The sequence below is a fragment of the Coenobita brevimanus genome, chromosome 77 (genome assembly GCF_032717465.1).
Source record: "Coenobita brevimanus isolate Jiangsu-jjx chromosome 77, ASM3271746v2, whole genome shotgun sequence".
Taxonomy (NCBI): Eukaryota; Metazoa; Arthropoda; class Malacostraca; order Decapoda; family Coenobitidae; genus Coenobita; species Coenobita brevimanus.
The window spans coordinates 1484779-1495332 of record NC_137030.1 but is presented as its reverse complement, the minus strand read 5'-3'; the positions used below and the strand labels follow the sequence as shown (position 1 = coordinate 1495332).

Sequence of the window (10554 nt, the reverse complement as noted above, 5' to 3'; positions counted from 1 at the left end):
TGAACGCCATTATTCTAGGTGGTATAGGAGGCTTCAATGTATAATAGTGATGTCACAACTTTTTTGGGTGGAAATGGGTTTCAAACACTATTGAGTTCCATGGGATGAATTGGTACCTTTGAGAAGTAAATGACTAGAGTAAGTAAAGTAGAGAATTATCCCTTAAGAAGAAAATACAATTGAAAAAGTGAAAATAATTATGGTAATAATAATAAAGCACATGTTTATACAGTTGGTCCTCTATACAGTTTTTGCAGTCTGGTAAATGCTCTGAAAATATTTAAAGTGTAATTCAGATGGTCATTAAACCATATCAAAATATACTGTACTTCAAAACAATTTGTGAATTCTGATGATGGTTTGGGGCACTGCAAATTGGTTTTATGCGAACACATACAGGTAGTTAAATTACATCAGTTGGAACTGTTTTAGGAGGGTACCAATTATCTGTGGATTTTCAACATTTGCAGTCATGTTTGTAACATGACCCCTGCAAACGTGGAGGATGACTGTACTGTCTAACTTGTCTTTTTATGCTTATAGATACCATGTGTCTTTTTGTGCTGTATATCTCCTATGTTACTCAAACAGTGTCGGCATTAGAAAGACGTAAAGTAACATGTGGGAATGCAAAATAAATCACAAGGTAAAAGGTGCTCCAAAGCCTCCTGTGCCACTCAGAAGACAGCCTTGTTGCCTAAACAATTTCAGATTTAAATATATAGATCACAGTGTCTTTGGAGAAGGTGGAGAGTGACTTGATAGGTGAACCTGTGCTGTTTTTATTATTTTTCTTATACAGACAACGTCCAATGCCGGCTAAAAGGACCAGAACCCCAACAACAAGTACAACATCCCCTGATGAATGACCTGGCTTGAAGTACTCCATATAGGAACCAATAACCAGCAGACCTGTTGGTAAAGCAGAAGAAGGAATTAGTGTGTGTTGTACCCTAGCTAACCACTTAACATCTGTGACATTTTATAATCTATGCACATGAATGACATTTTTTATTCTATTAACTTCTACCACCAGACACTTTTACTAGAATTCAGCATAGGGTTCTCATCTTGCAATTAAGGTGATAAGGAAGACTATATATATATAATCTGTATACTGTAGTACCAAAGATTATCCTAGGGTGAATAAAATCATCTGGAAAGTAAGCAAACTGACTGAAAATTGTCATTGGACTGGAGGGGTTAAAGTAAAAGGTAAATCCTTGTTATAAGTTGGCAAGGAACACCATGACATGGCTGCAATGGTATAAATAGGTAGCTCTGCTGCATCCATCAGGTCCCTTCCTCGTTCTTCAGAAGGAGGATGGAGGACAGAAGGTGAAAGGCACTTACAGCCTGCAGTCCACTGGATATAACTCCTGAGCCTAGGGCCACAACAGCAACAGAAATTCCCTTCTCATATGTCCTTAATACTAAATCTTCAGTAAATGACAGGTATTCTCCCAAATGCTGTTTATACAACCAGTCAGCATTAAAAAAACAAATAAAGGGTGTAATATACAAAATAAACCACTAAGAAGGAGGTGGTAGACAACCTCCTAAGCTTTAAGTACCAGTCACAGACTCAACACTTACAAGTTGCAGCAAGGATGATCATTATGCCTGTTGACTTCCTCCCACATTTTCCATTTCCTCTTGTTGCACGCTGGCAGCAGCACTTTTGTGGAGGAAATAAAAGGTACATTGTATGGTGCGAAGAAAGTAATTGATTAGGAAAGTGTGCGTGTACAAGATATATGAAGTGGAGGGACGGGGTGCAGAGGCACTATGTATGAACAATGACTGCGTTATCAATCTCGCATAATAAACGGCATGGGACTTTTAAGTGCTCTGTTCTGTCCATTGCAGTTGTGCTCCCTGGTAATCCCTTTAACTCGTCTACATCATTTCTACTTTATTGCACCCCTGGCGAGGGGGGGGAAAGAATACTTCCCCAGTATCCCTGCTTGTCGTAAGAGGCGACTAAAAGGGGCCTTTTTGTCTCCAGAGTTTCTCCTTACTGTCCTCTTCTGCTCTTTTGTCCAGCCTCTCTTCTCGATATTTCCTTGTTTCTTCCGCCCTTCATACTCTACTCCTGCTGTGCCGTATGGCCATATTATTACTTTATTAATTTTCCATTAATCCTTTTTATTGTTGTTACCTCCAGACGATTTTGTTAAGCTCTGAAGTGACCATTATGTGGTTAGAAACAAAGTAGTTTGAGAGGGTTCATAAGGGATATCCTTTAAGTTCAAGCAGCAGGCTCCCATAAGCTGAATAAACTCGCCTGTAAAATGCAAGAATAAAAATACACAGATTCATAGTATTGTTACGATGCAAGGACACAGGTCAAGAATAGTTGGATTTCAAAACGTCCGCAAATTTTTTTGTCATTTTAGTTGCTAATAATAATTCTTGTAATATGATAATAATAATAATAATAATAATCCGCATTTATCTCTGGAAGAAAGAAGAAAAAAAAAAAGTTGAAACGACAGGTGGTTAGACCATACTGAGACGGTGAGACGCCATTGATCCGCGAGATCGGACAGCTGTCGGAAGTGGGAGGTGAGTTCCTTGATTTTCTCTCTCTCTGATCTGTATTGACAGTGTTCAATGGTACATAGCCTTCGGAAGTAAAGATCTAAGGCACAAGAGGAATATGAAAATTTGATAAAACAGCAGGAAGTAAAGTTGATAACGCCAGTAGACCTAGTTCCTGCCACTTCACTACTTTGGTAACACTTGAAAGTGGAACCGAGTTTATTACCTTTGAGGTCATAGTTCATTATCTTGATTCTGGACCATCATTTTCAATAGCATATAGCTTAAAGTTTTGCTATGCCATCAGTTATAAGAAGAATATGAGCAGCAGCTTGCACTGAACTTTTAAAGTTCATTTGTATACTACAGGGTAACCCGATAATGCAGGTTCCCCTACATGATTGTCAGTTTTATCATGGATATTGTTTGTCATGTTTTACTGAATTTTGGTTTGGTTTATATTAAATTCCCTATTGCACTTCTGTGACTAGTTATTCCGAAGGATTGTTCGGAACAAGCTATTGCACTGATCATTCCCAACCATGGTATCCAAACCAAATACTGGTATGGGAAGGTGAAAATGGTTATTTTGCATCACTAACCCATACAAGTGGACACAGGCAGGAATTTATATGGGCTACAGTGATGCTGAATTTGCCCGCCCCAGCGAGCATTTGGTATGGACTCAGAGTTAGGTGTATGGCTCTGCAACGTTTACTGTGGTGAAAATGTACAACAATTCATACAGCTTATTATTTTTTCTGCAAACTATTGCATAATTATCAGTGATTGCTTTTAAAAAGTTGCAGAATTGTGTCATTTGAGGCTATTAATTACACAAACTCACCAGTGTACACACACTTGGCAAATGGCCACTTATCATGTTGGACATTAAAGTTGACTTGGCCCCAAGGTCAATCTGTTACCCGTTGTTTTGTCCCTACTAACCCACCTTGACTAACCTAACCAAGCCTGTTTTAACTTAATCAAAACAACTTGGGTACATATGGGCTTTGGGTCCTATTCAACATGATGTCCCTAGTACTATGCTAATGTCAATGTCAGCAGACCTAAACTTTGTACTCTTAGTATCTTAGTAATTTCTGCAGATCTCGCATGTAGTAAAATGAACTGCACAATTATGAAAAAATCCTGTTGTAAATTTATATTACTGCTTAATAGGAGCTGTCTTACATTATTTCCCAAACTGCCTTACTCATAGAATATCTGAATACTAGCACGTTTACCAAAATTTTCTGCCAGGCATCACACCTGACTGAGTCGTATGTCCTCACCAGATGCACACTGGTGTGAAGGCATTTACCATGGAAAGTAGCCCTATATCCACTCGGTATTTTGTTGCGATAGCCCATACACTCCAGGGATGTATTTTCTGCCTTATTCTTGCTAATCTTACGAACTCCTGTTTGGCAGTTTCCCTGCTTTACCCAAACTTGTTTTTATCCTGTGTGGAATGACCTGATGCTGCATAATGTCTGAAATAAGTTTTTAGATGTTAAACTAACCTCTCTCCCTGCATAAGATTCATAAATGAAGAGGATGAGTGTTTTTGTGGCGGATAGGCACCATTTGTTGTGCATGAAGTAATGTATTCTGAATATGCTATAATCACGTTGTTTATTTGGATGAAGTTAGTTTAATATCTAAAAAACTTCAGACAACCTTCAACATAAAATCAACCCACACAGGACAAAAACAAGCTGGTGACAGAGAGAGAAAAAAGTGAATGCCTTAAAAAGTAAATAGTGTACTGACCCCAAGCCTGTTTGAGGGTTCTTGTGGTAAAGAAAGAAAAATGTTCTATATTTTAAACTCTCCAGTTTGCCTAAGGCATAAAATAATCTGGAGACAGCAAGAATTATAGAACATCACTCAGAATGAATGGGTTAAAAATGATGTGGCAAAAATATTCATGGATATAACAGGAATAAATTAGAAAATAACCACTACAGAAAAGGGTTAGACCTTTTAAAAGATATGAATACAGTAACATACATTTGGTCGGCAAGTTGAGAGATAGGATGGGTTTTGAATGTATTAGTGTTGTGATGAGGTGTAGATTGAGATAGTTTGGGCATGTGGAAGGATGACAGGTGTGGAGAGTGAGAGGTGTGAAAGTCGAGGGCAGCGTTGTGAGAGGCAGACCAAAAAACACTTGGGACGAGGTCATATGGTGTGACCTCAAGAGGTAAGGAACTAAATGGGGAAACTGTAGAGATCAAGCAGTGTGGAAAGTCATCATTAGGTTACGAAGGCCAACACATGCATGCATGCTGGAGCCTTTGTAAACGAATGAACGAAATGAAAAAATGAGAACCTTTAAAGTAAAGCTAATGTGCAATATAAATCTCTTGGGAAGTGAAGTTGGCCACCTGAGTCAACAGAAATAGAGCCTAAGGGTTTCATCAGGCTAACTGTTATCCATTTTTCAGATGGTGGGAGTTGGAGAGATCACCTTATTGGCAGAAGACAGAGCATTATGGAGGCCACTGTTTCTATTCACCCCCTGGGATATATCTGGATGTATTTATTATTATTATTATTATTATTATTATTATTATTATTTATCATTATTGGTGGTGGTGTTGCTGCTGTTTTAATCCCTTCATTCCAGTAACATTTTAAATGTTCTTTTTGTTATCTAAAGTTTGATTTAATTGAACTCAGTTCTTTTACTAAAGGGGTCAGTTAGGGGCTATAATTATCTAATCCATCCACAGTCAAAGAGTTAACATAAGCACTAACTTGACATCTAAAACATCATTTTCTTCAGGGAGTGTGCATTGCTAAGAAGAGGAGATTGTCATTGCAACTATGACAACTTTCACCACACCTCCACAGCCTTCACCACACCGCACCACCACCGCCACAACCTTCACCATCTCCACACCACCACCGCCACAACCTTCACCATCTCCACACCACCACCGCCACAACCTTCACCATCTCCACACCACCACCGCCACAACCTTCACCACATCTCCACACCACCACCGTCATTCTTCTCAACTGGATGGCAGTTTGTGAGTAACCGCTCCTATCGTTCGTCCACCTTAACTTGTCGGAGTTTTTTTGTCCTTTTGCAGTGTATTCCTGTAGCATCCTCTCCAAAGCACTTTTTCTTGATTAGTGCCATATTATAGTGTTAATAGCTATCTTGCTGCAGCTTACTACTTAGGGTTAACAGATGACACTTTCTGGCCAAGTTAAAGTGAACAGAGTATGTTAACAGTTGCTCCACTACTTACAAGCTTAATTGTTACCAAAAGTTCCTCACCCCATCCTTGGGTGGGAAAAGAGGGTAGTTGATTATGATGGTGCTGTAAATTTCTAGCTGCAGTGCTCATGTCTGGCTATTAGAGCATTGAGCCTGTAATGGATTATTGAGCCACCATATTGATACACAAGGTCATTACATCATCCACGTTATCAGTAATCTCTCCTAGGTGTTACCCATGTTACTCATTTTACTAAACCACCTACAAAGGATCGATGGTTATCAGAGTCAACTGGTGCCAGCTGCCCTCATCAGGATTCAAACCCTGGTACTATCAGGTTTGCAGCTTCATAAAAGTCATGCAAACCATGCGGCCAAATTAAATATTAGCCCCGTAATTACAGTACAGTATTCAGTATATTCAGCTTGTCATAATTTTCAAACTCAAAAGTTGTAAGTGGGAGAGCAACTGTCTTCTAACCAACACCAGATGATTTTATTTTGCTGAGTGAATTACAGTACCCCCAAAGCATTATTATTAGTATTATTATTATTTTATTATTTATTTATTTTTTATGTATGGTCCAGGTTCTGGTATGGAATTGACTAAAAACTCATTTAGCCTTCTGCTTCTAGGAAAAGATATTTGGGAACAGTGGTGGGAAATGTTATTGAGCAGTTACGTTGCACTGGGATAGGGAAGGTTGGGTTGGGTTGGGTAAGGTATGGTAAAGGAAAAGTAAAGTAAGGTGTTGTAAGATAAGGTTAGATTAGATTAGAAATGCAACATGCAATAACCCGTAGTGGAAAAGTATAGTCCCCTTAATGTTAGAAGAGGCGTATAACTGTCCATCTATCATCTTACTCTATTATTGCCCATCAGGAGTGTAGGGGCCCAGGGCTAGGCTACCCAGTATAGGCATATGAGTGACCAGTTACTAACCCCTGAGTGACATCAGATTAGCAACAAGCCTCAGATGTTAACCCTTATGGCACACATCCAGTTGCAGTGCCTTAACCCCTACACCGCGGGCATGTTTACCAATGTTTTGTGTGTCCCGCGGGGTTATTCGGGCTCCGACAGACTCTCAAAAAATCTATCTATCTATCTATTGCCAGACGCCTCAATCCCGTTTGGGGTGGCCACAAACAAATCGCCTCCAAGTCGCCCTGTCCCCCGCCATTTCACTCCCCTGCTCCCAACTCACACCCCCCTCTCTCATATATCTCTCCACCCCATCTCTCCATCTCATCCTCGGCCTCCCCCTCCACCTCACTCACATACACTCTCTTCGTCAGTCTTTCACCCTCCATCCTCTCCTCTCAAAAAATATTGGCCAAAAATCAGTTATCAGTCCTAGAATATTAAAATTACATACGCTTATGGCACATACCTTCAGCTTTCTCCTGGAATGTTTGTTGAGCCTTCGTCGGTTACCGTAGGACTTGTGGAGACCTCTGAAGTTGGGTAACGAAGTCTCCACTTTACACTTCCCGACAACCCGTAATATGATCACCACAGCCAGATATTAACACTATAAACACTACTCTATGATTTTCAAGTAGTTTGGGATCCATACTCCAAAAAAAAAACCACTGTGAAAGCAATGGAAATTACGAGCGCGTATGACTGTCGCACTTCCGCTAGTTCGCTCTTGGTACTCTGTCATTTATTATTCATAAAACCCCTCACACTTTATATTTCTATTACAATATCACACTTATATATATATATCTGGAGTCTTTCTCCATAAGTTTCCTTCAGTAGTATTAGTTTATTGTCACTGAAGTCATTCAATTTTTCATTCAGTAAAATACGTAGAGAGCCACGGATTCACTTTCACTGTTATAACATAAAGTATTTGTACTCATATTCTTATATTACTAATTACTTACATTACTATTTACATTTTCTATTCTATTTTCAATATTTACCCTTCTATTTTACTTACACTATGTTTTTCACTGTCACTTTCAGTAAGATAAAACTATAATACACCGTTCAATCATATGTACTGAACATCCATTGCTTTCACTTGCTATTTACACATTACTTACACATTATTTCCACATTATTCTCCTTTCACACTTGCACTGTTAGAACTGCTTCTGGCTGTGGTAATCAAAGAAGCAGGTAACACAGAGGGGAACCTGGCACTGAGCGCACTGCCAAGAGGTGCGTTTGTGCTCAGGTGTGCAGCGGGTGGTATGTGCACACACCTGACACCTGCGAATCTCAGCCTTCCTTTTCCCTGTGGCAGGCATAAGCTCCAGTCTGTGCCGATCCATATACGCCCTCTGCTCAAGTCGGTCGGGAAGTGTTACTGGATGGCGCCTTGGAGTTGCTGCTGTCACTCTACCATATCTTTCCAGCAGCTGCTGGACACAAGTCCTGGCGAACAACCTCAGGGAGAAGGACTTGGATGGCTTGACCTTCATCTTGTACAGTATGAAGGCGTTCAGCATCGTCATATCTATGAGATGCAGAAAAACTTTCCTGTACCACCTAGTATTCTTCCTGAGGCAGTCGATCTCACCAATCATCATGTCGGACTTGTCCACCAGCCACATGTTGATATTGTAGTCCAACACAGCATCAGGTTCCATCACAGGTTTGCCTGTCCTACAGTCGACCTTCCCACTGTCTGTCATCTCCCCCTTATGTACGGTGGTGAGCATGTGCATGACCCTCTTGTCATGCCACCGTATTGCCAGCATCTTCTCAGACTTGCGTAGGTGCACGTCTCCTCGCTGCGAGGTTCCTGTCTCTGTGAATTTGGGGAAGTGGGCACGATTACTTTTGACAGTGCCGCAGGAGCCAATGCCGTGCTCAGAAAGGTATTTGGCAAGCTTCGGTGCTGTATGGTAGTTGTCTGTATACAGCACATGATTCCCACCAAAATACTTTTCAAGGAGCACTTTCACTACACAGCCTGAGAAGCCAAGGGGGTGTGTTTTATCCAGATCGACAGTGCTGGCTGAATAAATGACGAAGTCAAGGATGTACCCCGTCTTACAATCGCACAGTACAAAGAACTTAATTCCAAAGCGATGGCGTTTGCTTGGAATGTACTGAACAAACCGAAGACGTCCTCTGAACAAAACCAAGGATTCGTCAATGACAACCTTCTGAAAGGGGTGGAAGAATGACATAAACTTATCCTTCATTCTGCTCAGAATCTCCCGGATCTTCCAGAGTGGGTCGGTTTGGGAAGGTACATCGTTGTCGGCAAAGTGCAAGTTTCCCATGATGTTCCGGAAGCGATCTCTGGCCATGTACTTATTGAAGGTGGGTGAGGGTAGTAAGGGGTCCATGGACCAGTATTCTTCCAACTCATGCTTCTTGGAGTGTGGCATGAGAAGCATGAGGGCAAAGAACACATACAGCTCCTGCACTCCCAGCATGGACCACTGTTGCATCTTGGCTGCACCTGTACCACTTGCAGCACGTTGTGATTCATACCTGTTGGTCTCATCACATATGTGCTGCATGACTTCGTCATCCAAGAAGGCCAAAAGGTAGTCCACACACTCAGCATTATCGTCAATAGTGAAGGCAGGCTGAACTCCTGAGGAGCTCTCATCAAACACTAAATGTTCAAGCACAAAATCGGACCCTTCCGTCCACGCGAAGGCGTCCAGGATTCCCTGTCGTGGCGGTGTAGGGTGGGTGGTGGTGGTGGAGGTTGGCTGTGAGGCAGATTTATCTCGTTCATGGTCACTCGCACTGACCCTGGGTTGCCGTACAGCACTAGCAGCCCTTACCCTACTAATTACACTACTTTTCACTGTCCTTGATTTACCTCTTCCTCTACGGCTTGCCTTCACTGTTGATGCTGGCGATGACTCCGACGACGAAGACTCCGGAGATAACTCAGCCAACGATGATGAAGAAATGAGTGAAGTGGGGCTTGGGGAACGGGGAGGTGAATGCACTCGTGACTTATGGCGGGCTGGGTCAACTGGGGGCATTGTTCTGGGGCTAACACGCCGCCTTTTCACTCCCTTCCCAAATTCCTTGCCTTGCTGCACTAAAGGCTCCTTTCCCTTTGAGCTAGAGACTACTTCCGACACTGAAGCACTCGTTGTAGCAGTTTCTGGCACGATAATCTCACCCGGCTCCTCACACGATTCACCCAAATCGTCAAAATCACTATCCATCATCACCATGGACAATTCTGCAAGTTCATGTGCCACTGCAGAGTCACTAAGGCCTTTCCTGCTTCCCTCACTACTTTTCTTTGGGGTAGAGGTCACGGGGCCCTTTGCAATGGGCGCAGAAGCAGCAGGAATGGCGGGGCGCGAGTGCGACATGGTTTGACCACAGCAGAGAACAAGGAACTAAATGCCGCGGCTTATCTGAGAAGGGAAGGGTTGACAATGACACTTAGGCTGACTGCTGCTAACTTACATGCTAATTTTTTATAGGTAGAAGATCTCGGCAATACATAAAGAAATAGGTAGTTCCAAGTGAATGTAAATGTCACTTAGGCTTCTCCCTTCCTTTCTGATATATATTTTTATTACAGACATCGATTACAAGGCATAATTCAAAGGGGAAATTACCGTGGTAATGTAGCGAATGAATGCACGTGAGGTGTTGTCAGGTGATAATTAGCCAATTCCTGGTGTATAACACTATCACTTACCTTATTTTTTTTTGGTATATATTATTTTGTATAAGTATAGGGCATAGGGCTTATTTCAATGGATGAAATCTGTGGAAAAATCCGGGGGAAATTTGCGTAGCGCAGCACGGTGTCGGAGGTGAG

General features: G+C 41.6%; 1 long non-coding RNA gene across 1 annotated transcript; it reads right to left on the bottom strand.

Moving 5' to 3' along the window:
- Window positions 1-633: 633 nt before the first annotated feature.
- LOC145408388 (uncharacterized) lies at window positions 634-1673 on the bottom strand. Its single transcript, XR_013898922.1, has 2 exons — window positions 1597-1673; window positions 634-912 (listed from the first exon to the last, which is right to left on the bottom strand). It is a non-coding gene; the product is annotated as an uncharacterized LOC145408388 (long non-coding RNA).
- Window positions 1674-10554: the final 8881 nt, after the last annotated feature.